Below are 23753 nucleotides of genomic sequence, written 5' to 3' on the forward strand. Positions count from 1 at the left end.
GTCTATGGTTTCAGAGGAGTAGCGATAACAAGGTTAATACTGTAAAGGGCAATAACTTTTAAAGGGGTCAATCTTAGGGTACAGGAAATAAATCTTTAAAATAGATTTAAAAGGACATACTAAAGATGCAATGATATGTAGTATATATTGAAAGACAAAAGAGATATAAAAAGAGCTAAATTTCTCATATTTTGAATGACCTTGACCTTTGACCTTGACATAAATTAAAAGGTCAAAGGATGAAGATTCTAATGCAGTTAGTCCCATGTCTCTAGAATAAATTGTTTTAATTTTTTTCAATTATTTGTAAAAATCAAAAACTTTCAGGGGCAATAACTCATAAAAGGGGTCGAAGAATCTTTTTGCAATGAATAGATTGAAAAGTCTCCTTGACTAGTCGAAGACATTGGTGAAGGTTTGGTATCTTTACGGTGTACGGTTTCGGAGGAGTAGCGATAACAAGGTTAATACTCTAAGGGGCAATAACTTTTAAAGGGGTCAGTCTTAAGATACAGGAATTAAATCTTTAAAATAGATTTGAAAGGACATACTAAAGATGCAATGATATGTAGTATATGTTGAAAGACAAAAGAGATATAAAAAGAGCTAAATTTCTCATATTTTGAATGACCTTGACCTTTGACCTTGACATAAATTAAAAGGTCAAAGGATGAAGATTCTAATGCAGTTGGTCCCATGTCTCTAGGATAAATGGTTTTAAATTTTTTCAATTATTTGTAAAAATCAAAAACTTTCAGGGGCAATAACTCATAAAAGGGGTCGAAGAATCTTTTCGCAATGAATAGATTGAAGAGTCTCCTTGATGAGTCGAAGACATTGGTGAAGGTTTGGTATCTTTACGGTGTACGGTTTCGGAGGAGTAGCGATAACAAGCTTTTATTGCAAAAGGGGCAATAACTCCTTGAGGGGTCAAAGTTCATATACGCAGGGTGAACTGCCAAAATCTTTTAAAGAGTACATTCTTATGGACTATAAATCTTTTCGATAAATCTTGAAACTCAAAATCACGGGGAGGAAAAATAATAATAATAATAATAATAATAATAAAAACAGAAGAATATCAATAGGTCTTTCCATAGAAAGGTGGAAAGACCTAATAAACAGAACAATAACAATAGGACTTTCCACAGAAAGGTGGAAAGCCCTAATAACTAGTGATCCTAATTGTTCGCGAACAATTAGAGGGCTTCTCACCTTCTAGCGGTTTTTCAGTAGAGTTCAAATGCTAAAAGCCCCACCCCACCCCCCACAACAACAACAACAAAAAATAAATAAAAATATTTGATTTGGCTCCAAAAGAAATTCAAATTTGCCGCCTAATTTTGAGTGTTGAAGTGTGTTCAATGCTTGGTTTCGCATTATGTACCTTTCAAAATTTTAGGGAAAGAAGGGGTGTGGGTGTTGGGTAGCCAACACATATGCACATATCAGGTAAAAGTGTAATAGGACTTGTGCAGATGTTTGGGGTGACTTTAGACCTGTTAGATAGGATATTTGGAGGTGCAAAGAAACCGGATGTGACATTTTCAGAGATTGCTCATGCATGCTGGGAGTCTAAGCCTCACGTTGATGTTGAGAAGAAGATGGTAGGAGTCTGTGCACTGGATTTTACTGTGTGTGTTGTGGATTGCGGAATTTAATATACAGTTTGTAATTGCTCATCCTATGTGTTCTAATTCACGGAGACAATGTCTTTCAGTCTTTTCACCCAAGGAGGCATGCATATACGGATTTAGGCTTTGACAAGAAACAACCAAAATGGCGGCCGGTGAATTAGAAAGTGATCTGAACGGAGAATAGGAGTACTGCATCCCATCTGATCCTGCAGGTAAGTGTTTATTTGTTTACAATGACAGTCGGGATGGAATGTCAATGAGTTCAACGGTCGAGTAAAGTTGCATCATCATTATCATAAAAAACAACTGATTCTTTTTTTTTTTTTTGATGTACTGGCAGACATTGATATCTTCTTTTCTTGAATGCAAATGCAATTAATGTTTGATTTACAAGACAGTCAAGAAATGGAAGAAATTGGTGTAGGTCAGATGTGTAGGTGTAGGTCAGATTAGATAGAATCCTGTTGTTGGGCACGAAACCGGTCAAAATAGTGTATAAACAGCTGATCACAGACAGATCACTTGAAGGGTGGGGACGACAGGCGTGATGTGTGGGTTTGCCTTACTCGTGAAAACTGGTCCCTCGATGCGTGACCTTGACCTTGACCCACTTTCAAGGTCAAACCTAAAAAAAAGCATGGGAGCGAAAGTGTGACCTTTGACCTTTGACCTTGACCTCATTTTGAAGGTCAGAAAAGTCACTGGGCTTCGTGCCAGTGGCCCCGCGTCTCTATCTACATCCGTGAAAAAGTTGTGGGCTCGAATGACGACGTCGGAGACTTTCGGGGGGCGAGAACCGTGCTTCAGGGTTCTCGGTTTCCCTCGGTCAACTTCTCTGTGTGAGAGTGTTTTATCTTGAATTCGTCGGTCAAGGTCTCGGGTCTCCACGACTTGCAGTTTAGCAGGAGTAGCGATAACGGGGTTTTCGACCTTCAGTCGCTGACATTCGCAGAGCGGTCAAAGTTCAGAGTTATAATTCATGATTCCGAGACCAGTCAAGAATTCCATGCTGACCCATGTGATATTTCGATGCTATCTGAAGCATGAAAGAGCGTATAAAAAGTGCCATTTTCTGGCCATTCTGGATGACCTTGACCTTTGACCTTGACCTACTTTTCAAGGTCAAGGTCACCCAACCCGTTGCAGTGGGTTCCGTCTCTCTACGACGAATACTTTAGGAGTCGTCAATTTGTTGGGTACAAATCGCAAAACATGAGGGGGCATTAACTCACTTTAGGGGACACCGAATCCCTTCATTTGAAATTCTTCGCTTCTACTAATTGACCTCTATGCTTCAACAAAGGTTTCATCCTCCTATCCTTTACGGTTAAAAAGGAGTAGCGATAACAATGATTTCTGCTAAAAGGTCCGATAACTCCGTAAGGGGTCAAAGTTCCATGACGCAGGGTGAAATGTATTCGTTTCTCAAAAAGTGCTATATGATGGACTCTAAAGTTTTTCGATAAGTCTTAAGATGAAATTTTTTTTTGACGGCAGGAAAATAATAATAACTAGTGATCCTAATTGTTCGCGAACAATTAGAGGGCTTTCCACCTTCTAGCGGTTTTTCAGTAGTGTTGAAATGCTAGAAGCCCCCCCCCCCCCTCTACCCCCACCCCACCCTCACAAAAAAAAAAAAAAATAAAAAAAAAAATTTGATTTGGCTAGAAAAGAAATTCAAATTTGCCGCCTAAATTTGAGTGTTGAGGTGTGTTCAATGCTTGGTTTCGCATTAAGTACCCGTCAAATTTGAGGGAGAAAAGGGGTGTGGGTGTTGGGTAGCCAGCACATATGCACATATCAGGTAAAAGTGTAATGGGACTTGTGCAGGTGTTTGGGGTGACTTTGGACCTGTTATATAGGATATTTGGAGGTGCAAAGAAACCGGATGTGCCATTTTCCTAGATTGTAGTAACTGCTGGTGCATGCTGGGAGTCTACAAGCCTCATGTTGTCAGATGTTGTGAAGATGCACTGGATTTGACCGTGTGTGTTGTGGATTGTGGAATTGAATATACAGTTTGTAATGGCTCATCCTATGTGTTCTAATTCACGGAGACAATGTCTTTCAGTCAATTCACCCAAGGAGGCATGCATATACGGATTTATAGGCTTTGACAACAAACAACCAAAATGGCGGCCGGTGAATTAGAAAGTGTCTGAGTGCATGAAGGATATCTGAACGGAGAATAGGAGTACTGCATCCCATCTGATCCTGCAGGTAAGTGTTTATTTGTTTACAATGACAGTCAGGATGGAATGTCAATGAGTTCAACTGTCAAGTAAAGTTGCATCATCATTATAAAAAAAAAACTTAGTCTTTATGTTGATGCAGGCAGACAATTGAATCTGGCCTATGTCTTTTCATGAATGTAAATGGAATTCATGTTTGATTGACAAGACAGTCAAGAAATGGAAGAAATGGGTGTAGGTCAGATGTGTAGGTGTAGGTCAGATTAGCTAGAAAGAATCCTGTAATTGTTGCATGGCATGAGACCGGTCAAAATAGTGTATTGAAACAGCTGATCACAGACAGATCACTTGAAGGGTGGGGGATTTCTTCCTTGGGGACGACAGGCGTGATGGGTGGGTTGGCCTTACTCGTGGAGACTGGCCCCTGGATGCTTGACCTTTGACCTTGACCCACTTTCAAGGTCAAACTTTAGAACCCATGGGAGAGAAAGTGTGATCTTGACCTTTGACCTTGACCTCAGTTTGAAAAAGTAGGTCAAGGTCAAAGGTCAAGGTCACCCAACCCGTTCCAGTGGGTTCCGTCTCTCTACGACGAAGACTTTAAGAGTCGTCAATTTGTAAGGGACAAATCGCAAAACATGAGGGGGCATTAACTCCCTTTAGGGGACACCGAATCCCTTCATTTGAAATTCTTTGCTTCTACTAATGACCTCTATGCTTCAGCAAAGGTTTCATCCTCTTATCCTTTACGGTTGAAAAGGAGTAGCGATAACAATGATTTCTGCTAAAAGGTCCGATAACTCTGTAAGGGGTCAAAGTTCCATGACGCAGGGTGAAATGTATTCGTTTCTCAAGAAGTGCTATAGGATGGACTCTAAAGTTTTTCGATAAGTCTTAAGACGAAAATTTTTTTGGACGGCAGGAAAATAATAATAATAATAACTAGTAATCCTAATTGTTCGCGAACAATTAGAGGTCTTTCCACCTTTTCAGACATTCAAACAATGTCTCTGAATACAAAAAAAATGTACTTTATATGCTTTAGATGGTATAAAAATTGCTTATTTTCAAAGTTTCTAGATGACCTTGACCTTTGACCTTGACCTAATTTTCAAGGTCAAAGGTCAGGGATGTCATTTCAGTTGGTCCTGTCTTCCTACAACAAAATCTTTAGGAGTTGTAAATTTCTACGCTAAATTTAAAATTTTTAAGGGCATTAATTCCCGTTAGGGATCAACGAATCATCAAAAACAGGAAGTCATCTTTTACAATTTTACAATTGATCAGGCAATAAGTTTAGTGAACATTTCGTGTTCGTACCATTTACGGTTTCAATACTGTAGTGATAACAATGGTTTTTACGCAAGTCGCTGTAAATCGAACAAAGGTCAAAGTTCAGAGTCGTAATGCAATGCATTGACTTAAGTTGCTTCTTGACATATTGTGTATATTATACCTAATCTGCACTTTATATGCTTTAGATTGTGTGAAAATTGCTTATTTTCAAAGTTTCTAGATGACCCTGACCTTTGACCTTGACCTAATTTTCAAGGTCAAAGGTCAGGGATGTTACTTCAGTTGGTCCTGTCTTCTTACGACAAATACTTTAGGAGTTGTAAATTTCTATGCGAAATCGAAAACTTTCAAGGGCAGTAATTCCCGTTACGGATCGACAAACCATCAAAAACGGAAGTCATCTTTTACAATTGATCAGGCAATAAGTTTAGTGAACATTTCGTGTTCGTACCATTTACGGTTTCCATACTGTAGTGATAACAATGATTTTTACGCAAGTCGCTGTAAATCGAACAAAGGTCAAAGTTCAGAATGGTAATGATATGCGTTGACTTAAGTTTGTTCTTGACTACTTGTGCATAGTATACCTTATCTGTACTTTATATGCTTTAGACGGTGTGAAAATTGCTTATTTTCAAAGTTTCTAGATGACCTTGACCTTTGACCTTGACATAATTTTCAAGGTCAACGGTCAGTGATGTCACTTCAGTTGGTCCTGTCTTCCTACGACAAATACTTTAGGAGTTGTAAATTTCTACGCGAAATCGAAAACTTTCAAGGGCATTAATTCCCGTTACGGATCGAGAAACCATCAAAAACAGGAAGTCATCTTTTACAATTTTACAATTGATCAGGCAATAAGTTTAGTGAACATTTCGTGTTCGTACCATTTACGGTTTCCATACTGTAGTGATAACAATGGTTTTTACGCAAGTCGCTGTAAATCGAATAAAGGTCAAAGTTCAGAGTCGTAATGCAATGCGTTGGAATAAATTGGTTTGTGACTACTTGTGCATACAACACTTTATCTGTACTTTCTATGCTTTAGACTGTATGAAAAGTGTTTATTTTTAAAGTTTCCAGATGACCTTGACCTTTGACCTTGACCTGGTTTTTAAGGTCAAAGGTCAAGTATTCCATTCCAGTTGGTTCCGTCTTTATACGACTTATATTTTAGGAGTTTTGAATTTTTCCGTAAAAATCGTAAACTTTCGGGGCCATTAACTCCCTTTAGGGATCACCGAAAACTTAAAAGTAAACACTACAACGCTTCAGCTTGATGGACTAAAGAATTTAGTGAAAGTTTCATGCTCTTATCATTTACGGTTATCGAGGTGATCCGATAACAAGGGTTTTTTGCGTAAAGTCCCATAAGTTCGTTAGGGGTCAAAGATCAAATACGCAGGGTGAGATCTGAGCATGTTTCGAGATGTCAAATATGATGGTCTAAATTGTTTTTCGATAAGTCTTAAAACGTCAAGAGCTTCTCGCGGCGGAAAGAAAAGAAGACAAATAATAATAATAATAATAATAATAACTAGTAATCCTAATTGTTCGCGAACAATTAGAGGTCTTTCCACCTTTTCAGACATTCAAACAATGTCTCTGAATACAAAAAAATGTGTACTTTATATGCTTTAGATGGTATAAAAATTGCTTATTTTCAAAGTTTCTAGATGACCTTGACCTTTGATCTTGACCTAATTTTCAAGTTCAAAGGTCAAGGATGTCACTTCAGTTGGTCCTGTCTTCCTACAGCAAATACTTTAGGAGTTGTAAATTTCTACGCTAAATTTAAAATTTTTAACGGCATTAATTCCAGTTAGGGATCAACGAATCATCAAAAACAGGAAGTCATCTTTTACAATTGATCAGGCAATGAGTTTAGTGAACATTTCGTGTTCGTCCCATTTACGGTTTCCATACTGTAGTGATAACAATGGTTTTTACGCAAGTCGCTGTAAATCGAACAAAGGTCAAAGTTCAGAGTCGTAATGCAATGCATTGACTTAAGTTGGTTCTTGACTTATTGTGCATATTATACCTAATCTGTACTTTATATGCTTTAGACGGTGTGAAAATTGCTTATTTTCAAAGTTTCTAGATGATCTTGACCTTTGACCTTGACCTAATTTTCAAGGTCAAAGGTCAGGGATGTCACTTCAGTTGGTCCTGTCTTCCTACGACAAATACTTTAGGAGTTGTAAATTTCTATGCGAAATCGAAAACTTTCAAGGGCATTCATTCCCGTTACGGATCGAGAAACCATCAAAAACGGAAGTCATCTTGTACAATTGGTCAGGCAATAAGTTTAGTGAACATTTCGTGTTAGTCCCATTTACGGTTTCCATACTGTAGTGATAACAATGGTTTTTACGCAAGTCGCTGTAAATTGAAGAAAGGTCAAAGTTCAGAGTCGTAATGCAATGCGTTGGAATAAGTTGGTTTGTGACTACTTGTGCATACAACACTTTTTCTGTACTTTCTATGCTTTTAACTGTATGAAAAGTGCTTATTTTTAAAGTTTCCAGATGACCTTGACCTTTGACCTTGACCTGATGTTCAAGGTCAAAGGTCAAGTATTCCATTCCAGTTGGTTCCGTCTTTCTACGACTTATATTTTAGGAGTTTTGAATTTTTCCGTAAAAATCGTAAACTTTCAGGGCCATTAACTCCCTTTAGGGATCACCGAAAACTTAAAAGTAAACATTACAACGCTTCAGCTTGATAGACTAAAGAATTTAGTGAAAGTTTCATGCTCTTATCATTTACGGTTTTCGAGGTGATCCGATAACAAGGGTTTTTTGCGTAAAGTCCCATAAGTTCGTTAGGGGTCAAAGATCAAATACGCAGGGTGAGATCTGAGCATGTTTCGAGATTTCAAATATGATGGTCTAAATTGTTTTTCGATAAGTCTTAAAACGTCAAGAGCTTCTCGCGGCGGAAAGAAAAGAAGACAAATAATAATAATAACTAGTAATCCTAATTGTTCGTGAACAATTAGAGGTCTTTCCACCTTTTCTGGATTTGTTTCTTGACCTTCAATCTTGATCCATTCTTCAGTAGGTCAAATGAGGCCAAAAAACTTTCAAGTCAATGTAAACTTGGAAAACTTTCAGGGGCCATAACTATTTAAAGGGGTTGGTGAATCTTTTCGCACTGAATAGATTGAAGAGTCTACTAAATCATTACAAAACATTAATGATTAAGGTTTGGTATCTCCAGGGTTAACGGTTTCGAAGGACTAGTGATAACAAGCTTTATTTGTAAGATGGGCAATAATTTTTAAAGGAGCCCGGCTTAAGGGCCAAGAAAGATGTTTTAATTGGTTTTAAAAGAACATACTAATGATGCAATGAAAAATGATGTGTGTTGAAAGACAAAAGAGATATAAAAAGAGCTAAATTCTCAATATTTGAAGTAACTTTGACCTTTGACCTTTACCTAATATTCAGGGTCAAAGGTCAATGATCACATTGCAGTTGGTCCCATGTTTCTATGATTATCCGTTTAAAAGTTAACGATTGGCACAAACACATAAAAGGGCAATAACTCATATAAGGGGTCAGCGGATCATTTCACACTGAATATGTTGAAGTTGTGCTTTGAGAAACTGAAGACATTGGTGAAGGTTTGGTGTCTCTATGGTCTATGGTTTCAAAGGGGTAGCGATAACAAGGTTAATAATGTAAGGGGCAATAACTTTTAAAGGGGTCAGTCTTAGGGTACAGGTATCAAATCTTTAAAATGGATTTAAAAGGACATACTAAAGATTCAATTATATGTAGTATATGTTGAAAGACAAAAGAGATCTAAAAAGAGCTAAATTTCTCATATTTTGAATGACCTTGACCTTGACATAAATTAAAAGGTCAAAGAATGGAGATTCTAATGCAGTTGGTCCCATGTCTCTAGGATAAATGGTTTTAATTTTTTTTAATTATTTGTAAAAATCAAAAACTTTCAGGGGCAATAACTCATAAAAGGGGTCGAAGAATCTTTTTGCAATGAATAGATTGAAGAGTCTCCTTGAATAGTTGAAGACATTGGTGAAGGTTTGGTGTCTCTACGGTCTATGGTTTCAGAGGAGTAGCGATAACAAGGTTAATACTGTAAAGGGCAATAACTTTTAAAAGGGTCAGTCTTAGGTTACAGGAATTAAATCTTTAAAATAGATTTAAAACGACATCCTAAAGATGCAATGATATGTAGTATATGTTGAAAGACAAAAGAGATATAAAAAGAGCTAAATTTCTCATATTTTGAATGACCTTGACCTTTGACCTTGACATAAATTAAGAGGTCAAAGGATGAAGATTCTAATGCAGTTGGTCCCATGTCTCTAGGATAAATGGTTTTAAATTTTTTCAATTATTTGTAAAAATCAAAAATTTTCAGGGGCAATAACTCATAAAAGGGGTCGAAGAATCTTTTTGCAATGAATAGATTGAAGAGTCTCCTTGAATAGTTGAAGACATTGGTGAAGGTTTGGTGTATCTACGGTCTATGGTTTCAGAGGAGTAGCGATAACAAGGTTAATACTGTAAAGGGCAATAACTTTTAAAAGGGTCAATCTTAGGGTACAGGAATTAAATCTTTAAAATAGATTTAAAAGGACATACTAAAGATGCAATGATATGTAGTATATGTTGAAAGACAAAAGAGATCTAAAAAGAGCTAAATTTCTCATATTTTGAATGACCTTGACCTTTGACCTTGACATAAATTAAAAGGTCAAAGGATGAAGATTCTAATGCAGTTGGTCCCATGTCTCTAGGATAAATGGTTTTAATTTTTTTCAATTATTTGTAAAAATTAAAAACTTTCAGGGGCAATAACTCATAAAAGGGGTCGAAGAATCCTTTTGCAATGACAGATTGAAGAGTCTCCTTCACTAGTCGAAGACATTGGTGAAGGTTTGGTATCTTTACGGTGTACGGTTTCGGAGGAGTAGCGATAACAAGGTTAATACTCTAAGGGGCAATAACTTTTAAAAGGGTCAGTCTTAAGGTACAGAAATTAAATCTTTAAAATAGATTTAAAAGGACATACTAAAGATGCAATGATATGTAGTATATGTTGAAAGACAAAAGAGATATAAAAAGAGCTAAATTTCTCATATTTTGAATGACCTTGACCTTTGACCTTGATATAAATCAAAAGGTCAAAGGATGAAGATTCTAATGCAGTTAGTCCCATGTCTCTAGGATAAATGGTTTTAAATTTTTTCAATTATTTGTAAAAATCAAAAATTTTCAGGGGCAATAACTCATAAAAGGGGTCGAAGAATCATTTCGCAATGAATAGATTGAAGAGTCTCCTTGACTAGTCGAAGACATTAGTGAAGGTTTGGTATCTTTACGGTGTTCGGTTTCGGAGGAGTAGCGATAACAACCTTTTATTGCAAAAGGGGCAATAACTCCTTGAGGGGTCAAAGTTCATATACGCAGGGTGAACTGCCAAAATCTTTTAAGGAGTACATTCTTATGGACTATAAATCTTTTCGATAAATGTTGAAACTCAAAATCACGGGGAGGAAAAATAATAATAATAATAATAATAATAATAAACAGAAGAATATCAATAGGTCTTTCCACAGAAAGATGGAAAGACCTAATAAACAGAACAATAACAAAAGGTCTTTCCACAGAAAGGTGGAAAGACCTAATAAACAGAACAATATCAAAAGGTCTTTCCACAGAAAGGTGGAAAGACCTAATAATAAAAAGAAAAGTGAAAAATCAACAATAGAATAATAGAAGATTCTTCCGATGAAGATGGAAGACCCTAATAATAGAGGAAAAGAAACATAAGAATCATTATTAGGTCTTCCGTTGAGACGGAAGACCTTAATAATAAACAGTACAATCACTAGAAGGTCTTCCGTTGGTAACGGAAGACCTTAACTAGACACTCATTACTAGTAATGAGTAGGTCTTCCGTTAGACCACTTCCGGTAAAGAGCTTTCAGTTCCTACGAAACCCATTTAAATATATTAGAAAATGTGCCTTAACAATGAATGAGAAATGTATTATCGAATTTTTTACTAATTTCTTGTAACTTCCGGTGACGACCGGAAGTACTATTCAGATGCGTTTTCCCATAAATGACAGCGACGTTTTACTGTCTATATTCCCTGAAAATTTCACGTCTCTATCTAAAAGAGTTCTCAACAAAAAGAGGTAGACTAAAGAAAGAAAAAGTAGTAGGTTACTACCGACCGGAAGTCAATTTTGAAAAACAAAATTATCAAAACTTTAGAAGTTGATACTGTTATTAAGACATGTGAAAATCATATGAAAGACTTAAAATATAAGCCAATTTTATTGGGACAAAGAGACGAAAAGTAAAAAGGTATTTTATCAAAATACCGGAATTAGTCGTTTTGACTACCGACGGAGACAATATTCTTTTGACACGATGAAAGAGACTTAATAAACTAGTATAGGTTTCAATTTAAAAAAAAAAGTTTGAAATTTGCCATTCTTTCAATCACTTCCGGTGACGACTGGAAGTGACGGTCGACATGTTCAACCCTCTACTGCACGCCTGCAAACGGAGATTTATCATCCCTGAATAATTGATGAACCTATATTTTACCTTTTCCAAAAAAAATACTGGACAAAATTCCTTTTGAGAAACAGAAAATCGGCCATATTTTCCTACCGGAAGTGAAGTTTGTAAAAACAAAAATATTTATAGCAAGGTCATTTCATAAGACATTATTCCTGAAAAATTCAACAAAATATATCCAGCCATCTCTGAGAAATCACTCGAAGAAATTGGAAAATCGACATTTTTTCAGATACTTCCGGTATAGACCGGAAGTGACGGACAAAAAAATTGAATGTATGCGTACAATGGACTAATGTTAGTTGATCAACTCTACAAGTTTCAAGCGTCTATCTATATTCATTATTGAAAAACTGAAAAAACAAGGTTTGAATATGTCCACCCCATATCTCACGACCGGAAGTGAATTCTACAAAAATATTTAAATCAACTCTACACATTTATAGTGTCTATAACATTTATTATTCATTAATCACTTCCGGTGACGACCGGAAGTGACGGCCGACATTCTTAAACCCCTACTGCACGCCTACAAAGTGAGATCTTTTAACTCTGAAAATTTGGTGACTCTATCTTTTACCGTTTCTGAGAAAAACGCTGGACAACGAAAACAGCTAATAAGCCGTATTTGCGGACCGGAAGTAAATTTTACAAAAATATTTGATGATATTCTAGACATTTATAGTGTCTATAAAATATGTAAAACTCAACTCATTAACTAGTTTCATGACCGAGATTTATGGCACTGAAAAATGAGAGAATGAATAGGCTTTCTTTGATATAACCGGAAGTTGGAGATTAGACTTCCGGTGGGGTCAACATTTTTTGAGAATTAGAACGAGATATAGTAGACCGAAATAGGTTTCAATTTGAAAGAAAAAATTTGAAATTCATGTTTCCTTTAATCACTTCCGGTGACGACCGGAAGTGACGGCCGACATTTTTAACCCCCTACTGCATGCCTACAAATTGAGATCTATTAACTCTGAAAATTTGGTGACTCTATCTTTTACCGTTTCTGAGAAAAACGCTGGACAAGATGTCTTGTAAAAAGACGGAAATTGGACATATCTTGCCACCGGAAGTGAATTTTGAAAAAGTGAAAAAATTGCCTCGAACTACCATCGTTTTCTATAATCTGTGAAAGTTTCAGGAAAATCCATCCAAAGGTCTCGGAGACGAAAGGGAAAAAAAAAATAATAATAACTAGAAACTTGTTGCCATGGCAACAAGAAGGTCTTCCGTTCTTTCCGTGTCCAGTAGATAACATTAAATTCTTCATTTGTTATAAAGTGGGGAAAAAATATTCGAGTAATCTGGGGGATTGAACCCGGGTCGCCCGCATGAAAATCCACTACGCTAACCATTAGGCTATCGAGGACCTCGCTTCAAAAAGAAAATTACGAATATCTAGAGTTTGGTTTGATCAATTTAAAAACAAATATCATATTCAGCATTCTATAAAGGGTCTCTATTTATCTTACCCTTATCAAAGAAAAACATTAAAAAACAAAAAAGTTGAAAAAATCCATTTTTTAAATTCGCTTCCGGTAGCGACCGAAAGTGATGACGACGTACGAAATAGTGATTCTACAAATTTATAAGTCATGTTCTATCATCTCTAATAACTCTCCAGTTCATATCTTCAGCCGTTCCTGAGATCACTCGCGGACAAAGTTCCATTTGAAAATCAGGAAATTGTCCATAACTTGGAACCGAAATGGAATTTTCCCAATTTTCTTTGTGATAAACAAAGTTCATAATATAATGCATTTTTCCTGAAAGTTTGACTGAAAACCACTGTATAGTTTTCGAGAAAACTCCTGCACAAAATTTGGTCAAAATAATAATAATAATAATAACTAGACACTCATTACTAGTAATGAGTAGGTCTTCCGTTAGACCACTTCCGGTTAAGAGCTTTCTATTCCTACAAAAACCATTTAAATGTATCAGAAAATGTGCCTTAACAATGAATGAGAAATGTATTATCGAAATTTTTACTCCTTTCTCGTAACTTCCGGTGACGACCGGAAGTACTATTCAGATGCGTTTTCCTATAAATGAGAGTGACCCTTTACTATTGATATTCCCTGAGAATTTCACGTCTCTATCTGAAAGAGTTCTCAACAAAAAGAAGTAGACTAAAGAAAGAAAAAGTAATAGGTTACTACCGACCGGAAGTCAATTTTGAAAAACAAAATTATCAAAACTTTAGAAGTTGATACTTTTATTAAGACATGTGAAAATCATATGAAAGACTTCAAATATAAGCGAGATTTATGGGGACAAAAAGACGAAAAGTAAAAAGGTATTTTATCAAGAAACCGGAAGTAGTCGTTTTGACTACCGACAGAGTCAATATTCTTTTGACACTTTGAAAGAGAGTTAATAAACTAGTATAGGTTTCAATTTAAAGGAAAAAGTTTGAAATTTGCGATTCTTTCCCTCACTTCCGGTGACGACAGGAAGTGAGGGTCGACATGTTCAACCCCCTACTGCACGCTTACAAACGGAGATTGATCATCCCTGAATATTTGATGAACCTATATTTTACCTTTTCGAAGTAAAATGCTGGACAAAATTCCTTTTGAGAAACAGAAAATCGGCCATATTTTCCGACCGGAAGTGAATTTTGTAAAAACAAAAATAATTATAGCAAGGTCATTTCATCAGACATTATTCCTGAAAATATCAAGAAAATATATCCAGACTCGAAGAAATCGGAAAATCGACATTTTTTCAAATACTTCCGGTAGAGACCGGAAGCGACGGATGAAAAAATTGAATGTATGTGTACATTGGACTAATGTTAGTTGATCAACTCTAGAAGTTTCAAGCGTCTATCTATATTCATTATTGAGAAAGTGAAAAGACAAGGTTTGAATATGTCCACCCCATATCTCACGACCGGAAATGAATTTTACAAAAATATTTAAATATACTCTAGACATTTATAGTATTTATAACATATATAAAATTCAAATCATTAACTTGTTTCATGACCGAGATTTATGGCACTGAAAAATGAGAGAATGAATAGTCTTTATTTGATATAACCGGAAGTTGAAAATTCAACTTCCGGTGGGGTCAACATATTTTGAGAATTAGAACGAGACCTAGAAAACCGATATAGGTTTCAATTTGAAAGAAAAAAGTTTGAAATTTATGATTCATTAATCACTTCCGGTGACGACCGGAAGTGACGGCCGACATTCTTAACCCCCTCCTGCACGCCTACAAAGTGAGATCTATTCACTCTGAAAATTTGGTGACTCTATCTTTTACCGTTTCTGAGAAAAACGCTAGACAACGAAAACAGCTAATAAGCCGTATTTGCCGACCGGAAGTGAATTCTCCAAAAATATTTGACGTTACTCTACACATTTATAGTGACTATAATATAGGTAAAACTCAACTCATTAACTAGTTTCATGACCGAGATTTATGGCACTGAAAAATGAGAGAATGAGTGGGCTTTCTTTGATATAACCGGAAGTTGAAGATTCAACTTCCGGTGGGGTCAACATTTTTTGAGAATTAGAATGAGATATAATAAACCAAAGTAGGTTTCAATTTGAAAGAAAAAAGTTTGAAATTGATGATTTATTTAATCACTTCCGGTGACGACCGGAAGTGACGGCGACGAAAAATAATACGTGCATGCACCATAGAGAAAATAGATCTATCATCCCTGAAAGTTTCATTCGATTATCTTTAGTGGTTTTCAAGTTTACCCCCGGACAAAGTTTCTTTCAAAAACCGGAAAATCGGACGTATCTGACGAACGGAAGTGAATTTTGAAAAAATGAAAAAAATGCCTCGAGGTACCATCGTTGTCTATAACCTGTGAAAGTTTCAGGAAAATCCATCCAGCGGTCTCGGAGACGAAAGGGGAAAAAAAAATAATAATAATAATAAACAGTAGAATCACTAGAAGGTCTTCCGTTGGAAACGGAAGACCTTAATAACTAGAAACTCATTACTAGTAATGAGTAGGTCTTCCGTTATACTACTTCCTGTCGAGATCGAAGATCTCCAATCGCATAAATATTCCATTCTACACCTTAATAATTTTCAACTAATCATACTTTTAACTTTCGACAAAAATACCCATGTTTGAGACAACTTCCGGTTTTTTAGTCGGCACTTCCGATGGACATATTTTACATGAACAAGACCTAATCATCATCCATATTAGTCCCGATATCTGTCAAAACAAAAAAAAAAACTTCAAAAAATGACATTTTTCATATCGCTTCCTGTCACGACCGGAAGTGACTGTTACGTACGATTCTCACATGATGCAAACACACTGATGACTGACTATCAGTCTTGAAAACTTGAGACTTCAGTCGTTCACATTTGCAGAGTATTCGCTTGAACAAATTCTCATTTTGAAGACTGCAAATCTCGCGACCGGAAGTAGATTTCACCAAAATATTTTAAGTTGATTTAGACATTTGCAATATCTATAACATACAAGAAAATCATTTGTAATATCCCATATACAAGCGAGATTTAAGGCAAAGTCAAAAACATAATTTTTCCAGTTTTTCTCTTAAAACCGGAAGTTGCCGCTTTTGCTTCCGCTAGGATCAACATTTTTCAAAACTACAAAAATGAAACAATAAACTAATGCTCGTTTTGCGTCAAAAGAAAAAATCTGAAATTTTCGATTTCTTTGATCACTTCCGGTGACGACTGGAAGTGACGGCTGAGGGAGTTAACCATATTGGACAAACCTACTTGTCATGATGTATCATTTCTGAAAGATTGGTGCCTTAATCTTTAACCGTTTCCGAGATCTCTCGCGGACAAGATCTCTTCTAAAAAAACGGAAATTGGACATATCTGATGACCAGAAGTGAATTTTCAAAAAATGAAAAAAATGTGTTCTCGGTATCTTCATTCTCTACCATCCCTGAAAACTTCAAAAAAATCCATCCAGCCATCTCTGAGAAATCACTCGAAGAAATCGGCAAATCGTCATTTTTTTCAAATACTTCCGGTATAGAGCAGAAAAGACGGACGAAAATATTGAAAGTATGTGTACAATGGCCTAATGCTAGTTCATTAACCCTACAAGTTTCAAGCGTCTATATATTTTCGTTATTGAGAAACTGAAAAAGCAAAGTTTGAATTTGTCCACCCCCTATCTCACGACCGGAAGTAAATTTTCGAAAAATATTTGACGTTACTCTAGACATTTATAGTGTCTACAATATATGTTAAATACAAGTCAAACGCTTATTTTGTAAACGAGATTTAAGGCATTGAAAAAGGAGAATTTGAAATGTTTTTCCTTAATTACCGGAAGTTGACGTTTCCACTTCCGGTGGGGTCAACGGTTTTCAATACTCCAAAAGATATCTGATAAAGTGGTATAGGTTTCGATTCAACAACTACAACTTTAATTTTTCGATTCTTCTTATCACTTCCGGTGACGACCGGAAGTGACGGCCGAAATTTTGAACCCCCAACTGCACGCCTACAAAGTGAGGTCTATCAACTCTGAAAATTTGGTGACTCTATCTTTTACCGTTTCTGAGAAAAACGATGGAAAAAATATCTTGTAAAAAAACGAAAATTGGACATATCTAACGACCGGAAGTGAATTTTGAAAAAATGAAAAAAAATCCTGGGGGTATTTTCATTCTCTATCATCCCTGAAAATTTCAAGAAAATCTATCCAGCCATCGAAGGGGGGAAAATAATGATAATAATAATAACTAGACACGATCTCGTTGCGAGCAACGAGTAGGTCTTCCGTCCGATTTGTTGATGCACTCGGAGTTAAAAAAAAAAAGAAAAGACAAATGAGTCCCAATTTAGTTTCCGACTTTAAGACACTATAGATATAATCAATTTTTCATATCATAAGCTTCTGAAGCAAAGTTGCGGTGAAATTCGTTTGAAATTCGACTCTCCAGGCGAGCCATAAGGCCCGCGGGCCTATTTCTTGATGTCATTTGTTAGCCCTCTATAGACTCAACAACTTTAGTTCTATATGTCTTTACAAAATATTTACCTGTAAAAAGTTATTGAGATCGACCGATATCGACAAAAAATCGACTCTACAGGCGAGCCATTAGGACCATAGGCCTATTTCTTGATATCAATCGATAGATCTCGATAAACTGAACAATTTTTGTTCAATATGTCCTTACAAAATATTTACCAGTTACAAGTTTTTGAAATCGACTGATATCGACAAAAATCGACTCTACAGGCGAGCCATGAGGCCCACAGACCCATTTTTTGATATTGATCGATAGGTTATGACACATTGAACAACTTTTGTTCAATAATGCTTTTCAAAAAAGATGTCGTTTTAAAGATATGAGGCGTGAAATATTTACGATTTTGGCCCTTAAAATCTCTAATTACGTAACATATGACCTACTTTTTGATTTGATAAGATCAAGCTCGTTGAGATGAACATTTCCGCTTCTACAACTTATTATAAAATATTAATAGTTTCTGAGATATTCTCAAAAACATTTGGACCCTTCTGAACCCCTAATTTAAAGGGCCAGCCCGTTTTGCTTGATATCGTAAGAAAGGCCTTGTCATTTGAAATATTTTTTGCTCAACAAGTATTTAGAAATTCTTTACCGTTCTCGAGTTATCTCTACAAGAAATATTTAGGGACCAAACTGTAGCTCCCTAACGGGGCCACATAGGGAAAAAACGAAATGTACATATTGTTTAGATTATCATTCTGAACAACTTTTGTTCAATAATGCTTTTCAAAATAGTTGTCGTTTTCAAGATATGAGGCGTCAATTATTTATGATTTTGGCCCTTAAAATCCCTTATTACGTTACATATGACCTACTTTTTGATTTGATAAGAACAAGCTCGTTTAGATGAACATTTCCGCTTCAATGACTTATTACAAAATATGAATAGTTTCTGAGATATTCTCATAAATCTTTGGACCCTTCTGGGCCCCTAATTTAAAGGGTCAGCCCCTTTTGCTTGATATCGTAAGAAAGGTCATGACATTTCAAACATTTTTTGTTCAACAAGTATTTAGAAATTCTTTACCGTTCTCGAGTTATTTCTAGAAGTAATTTTTAGGGGCCAAACTGTAGCTCCCTAACGGGGCCACATAGGGTAAAAACGAAATATGCATATTGTTCAGATCATCATTCTGAACAACTTTTGTTCTTTATTGCTTTTCAAAATATTTGTCGTTTTCGAGATACAAGGGGTAAAAAATTTATGGTTTTGGCCCTTAAAATCCCTTATTACGTAACATATGACCTAAATTTTTATATGAATAGATTTGGATTGTTGAGATGAACATTTATTGTTCTTTGACTTATACCAAAATATTAACGATTTTTGAGATATTTGATCTAGACTTTGAGCCCTTCTAGATCCCTAATTTAAGGGCTAGAAGTAACTTTTAGGGGCCAAACTGTAGCTCCCTAACGGGGCCACATAGGGTAAAAACGAAATATGCATATTGTTCAGATCATCATTCTGAACAACTTTTGTTCTTTATTGCTTTTCAAAATATTTGTCGTTTTCGAGATACAAGGGGTAAAAAATTTATGGTTTTGGCCCTTAAAATCCCTTATTACGTAACATATGACCTAAATTTTTATATGAATAGATTTGGATTGTTGAGATGAACATTTTTTGTTCTTTGACTTATACCAAAATATTAACGATTTTTGAGATATTTGATCTAGACTTTGAGCCCTTCTAGATCCCTAATTGAAGGGGCTAGCCCCTAAATCTTGATATTTTCGAAAAGATCTCGTAAATGTGCACAACTTTTGTTCTACATGTCTTAACAAAATATTTGCAAGAAAAAAGATATTGGAGATCAAATGTCAAAAATCGCCGAAATCGGCGAAAAATTTTGGCATCCATTTTTTCAGGTCCAGGCGAGCGTTTAGGCAAATCGCCTCTGGTAAAATCGAATCCCCCACAAACCTTCTAAAATGTTTACTCTATGTTGTGTAGAAATTTCAAGACTCTAGCTTCAAAACTAACGGAGGAGATGCGTGGACAACAAGGCCCTTCAAAAAGTCACTAAAAGAGAGATAACTCCTGACCGGAAGTGACGTCAAGCACGAAATTTTGCAAGCAAAGTCTCGTCACCAAAAGACATCTTTCCTGAAAATTTCGTGAAAATCGATCGAGAAATGGCTGAGAAAAACGCGTGTACTACCAAGGAAAATAATAATAATAATAATGAAGAAGAAGAACGCGAACAATAATAGTAAGGTCTTCCGCAGGAGACGGAAGACCTTAATAATGAAGAAGAACGCGAACAATAATAGTAAGGTCTTCCGCAGGAGACGGAAGACCTTAACTAGATACTCATTACTAGTAATGAGTAGGTCTTCCGTTAGACCACTTCCGGTAAAGAGCTTTCGGTTCCTACAAAAACCATTTAAATATATCAGAAAATGTGACTTAACAATGAATGAAAAATGTATTATCAAATTTTTTACTCCTTTCTCGTAACTTCCGGTGACGACCGGAAGTATTATTCAGATGCGTTTTCCTATAAATGACAGCGACTCTTTACTGTCTATATTCCCTGAAAATTTCACGTCTCTATCTGAAAGAGTTCTCAAAAAAAGAAGTAAACCTAAGAAAGAAAAAGTAGTAGGTTACTACCGACCGGAAGTCAATTTTGAAAAACAAAATTATCAAAACTTTAGAAGTTGATACTTTTATTAAGACATGTGAAAATCATATGAAAGACTTCAAATATAAGCGAGATTTATGGGGACAAAGAGACGAAAATTAAAAAGGTATTTTATCAAGAAACCGGAATTAGTCGTTTTGACTACCGACAGATTCAATATTCTTTTGACACTTTGAAAGAGACTTAATAAACTAGTATAGGTTTCAATTTAAAGGAAAAAGTTTGAAATTTGCGATTTTTTCCATCACTTCCGGTGACGACAGGAAGTGACGGTCGACATGTTCAACCCCCTACTGCACGCCTACAAACGGAGATTGGTCATCCCTGAATATTTGATGAACCTATATTTTACCTTTTCCAAGAAAAATGCTGGACAAAATTCCTTTTGAGAAACAGAAAATCGGCCCTATTTTCCGACCGGAAGTGAATTTTGTAAAAACAAAAATAATTATAGCAAGGTCATTTCATAAGACATTATTCCTGAAAATTTCAGCCATCTCTGAGAAATCACTCGAAGAAATCGGAAAATCGACATTTTTTCAAATACTTCCGGTATAGACCGGAAGTGACGGACAAAAAATTTGAATGTATGTGTACAATGAGCTAATGTTAATTGATCAACTCTACAAGTTTCAAGCTTCTATCTACATTCATTATTGAGAAACTGAAAAAACAAGGTTTTAATATGTCCACCTTATATCTCACGACCGGAATTGAATTTTGCAAAAATATTTAAAATTACTTTAGACATTTATAGTGTCTATAACATATGCAAAATTCAAATCATTAACTTGTTTTATGACCGAGATTTATGGCACTGAAAAATGAGAGAATGAATAGTCTTTCTTTGATATAACCGGAAGTTGGAGATTCAACTTCGGATGGGGTCAACATTTTTTTAAGAATTAGAACCAGACCTAGTAAACCGATATAGGTTTCAGTTTGAAAGAAAAAAGTTTGAAATATATGATTCATTTAATCACTTCCGGTGACGACCGGAAGTGATGGCCGACATTCTTAACCCCCTACTGCACGCCTACAAAGTGAGATCTATTAACTCTGAAAATTTGGTGACTCTATCTTTTACCGTTTCTGAGAAAAACGCTGGACACCGAAAACAGCTAATAAGCCGTATTTGCCGACCGGAAGTATATTTTACAAAAATATTTGACGTTACTCTAGACATTTATAGTTACTATAACGTATGTAAAACTCAACTCATTAACTAGTTTCATGACCGAGATTTATGGCACTGAAAAATGAGAGAATGAATAGGCTTTCTTTGATATAACCGGAAGTTGAAGATTCAACTTCCGGTGGGGTCAACATTTTTTGAGAATTAGAACGAGAAATAGTAAACCGAAATAGGTTTCAATTTGAAAGAAAAAAGTTTGAAATTCATGTTTCCTTTAATCACTTCCGGTGACGACCGGAAGTGACGGCCGACATTCTTAACCCCCTACTGCACGCCTACAAAGTAAGATCTATTATCTCTGAAAATTTGGTGACTCTATCTTTTACCGTTTCTGAGAAAAACGCTGGACAAGATATCTTGTAAAAAGACGAAAATTGGACATATCTTGCGACCGGAAACGAATTTTGAAAAAATGAAAAAAAAAGCCTCGAGGTACCATCGTTCTCTATAATCTGTGAAAGTTTCAGGAAAATCCATCCAACGGTCTCGGAGACGAAAGGAAAAAAAAAATAATAATAATAATAACTAGTGATCCTAATTGTTCTCGAACAATTAGAGGGCTTTCCACCTTCTAGCGGTTTTTCAGTAGTGTTGAAATGCTAGAAGCCCCCCCCCCTTCCCCCACCCCACCCTCACAAAAAAAAAATAAAAAAAAAAATAAGAAAAAAAAATTTGATTTGGCTAGAAAAGAAATTCAAATTTGCCGCCTAAATTTGAGTGTTGAGGTGTGTTCAAATTTGAGGGAGAAAAGGGGTGTGGGTGTCGGGTAGCCAGCACGTATGCACATATCAGGTAAAAGTGTAATGGGACTTGTGCAGGTGTTTGGGGTGACTTTGGACCTGTTAGATAGGATATTTGGAGGTGCAAAGAAACCGGATGTAACATTTTCCTAGATTGTAGTAACTGCAAAGAAACCGGATGTAACATTTTCCTAGATTGTAGTAACTGCTGGTACATGCTGGGAGTCTACAAGCCTCATGTTGTCAGATGTTGTGAAGATGCACTGGATTTGACCGTGTGTGTTGTGGATTGTGGAATTGAATATACAGTTTGTAATGGCTCATCCTATGTGTTCTAATTCACGGAGACAATGTCTTTCAGTCATTTCACCCAAGGAGGCATGCATATACGGATTGATAGGCTTTGACAACAAACAACCAAAATGGCGGCCGGTGAATTAGAAAGCGTCTGAGTGCATGTCGGATATCTGAACGGAGAATAGGAGTACTGCATCCCATCTGATCCTGCAGGTAAGTGTTTATTTGTTTACAATGACAGTCAGGATGGAATGTCAATGAGTTCAACTGTCAAGTAAAGTTGCATCATCATTATAAAAAAAACAACTTAGTCTTTATGTTGATGCAGGCAGACAATTGAATCTGGCCTATGTCTTTTCATGAATGTAAATGGAATTCATGTTTGATTGACAAGACAGTCAAGAAATGGAAGAAATGGGTGTAGGTCAGATGTGTAGGTGTAGGTCAGATTAGCTAGAAAGAATCCTGTAATTGTTGCATGGCATGAGACCGGTCAAAATAGTGTATTGAAACAGCTGATCACAGACAGATCACTTAAAGGGTGGGGGATTTCTTCCTGGCCCCTGGATGCGTGACCTTGACCTTTGACCTTGACCCACTTTCAAGGTCAAACTTTAAAAACCCATGGGAGAGAAAGTGTGACCTTGACCTTTGACCTTGACCTCATTTTGAAGGTCAGAGAGGTCATGGGGCTTCGTGCCAGTGGTCCCGCATCCCTATCTCCATCCGTGAAAAAGTTGTGGGCTCGAACGACGACGTCGGAGACTTTCGGGGGCGAGAACCGTGCTTCAGGGTTCTCGGTTTCCCTCGGTCAACTTCTCTGTGCGAGAGTGTTTTATCTTGAATTCGTCGGTCAAGGTCTTGGGTCTTCACGACTTGCGGTCTAGCAGGAGTAGCGATAACGGGATTTTCGACCTTCAGTCGCCGCCATTCACAGAGTGGTCAAAGTTCAGAGTTGACATTCGTGATGCCGAGACCGGTCCAGAATTCCTTGCTGACTCATGTGATATTTCGATGCTATCTGAAGCATGAAAGAGCGTATAAAAAGTGCCATTTTCTGGCCATTCTGGGTGACCTTGACCTTTGACCTTGACCTACTTTTTCAAGGTCAAGGTCACCCAACCCGTTCCACTGGGTTCCGTCTC

At 36.4% G+C, this 23753-nt stretch overlaps 1 long non-coding RNA gene across 1 annotated transcript in view; it reads left to right on the forward strand.

Annotated features, from left to right (window-relative positions):
• The first annotated feature begins 1647 nt into the window (after positions 1-1647).
• LOC125646550 (uncharacterized) overlaps positions 1648-23753 on the forward strand; it is a 31609-nt gene continuing 9503 nt past the window's right edge. Inside the window, exons 1-3 of the long non-coding RNA XR_007359744.2 lie at positions 1648-1849; positions 3709-3857; positions 22673-22821. This is a non-coding gene — a long non-coding RNA (uncharacterized LOC125646550). The remainder of the gene's footprint in view (positions 1850-3708; positions 3858-22672; positions 22822-23753) is intronic.

The sequence above is a fragment of the Ostrea edulis genome, chromosome 6 (genome assembly GCF_947568905.1).
Source record: "Ostrea edulis chromosome 6, xbOstEdul1.1, whole genome shotgun sequence".
Lineage (NCBI taxonomy): Eukaryota > Metazoa > Mollusca > Bivalvia > Ostreida > Ostreidae > Ostrea > Ostrea edulis.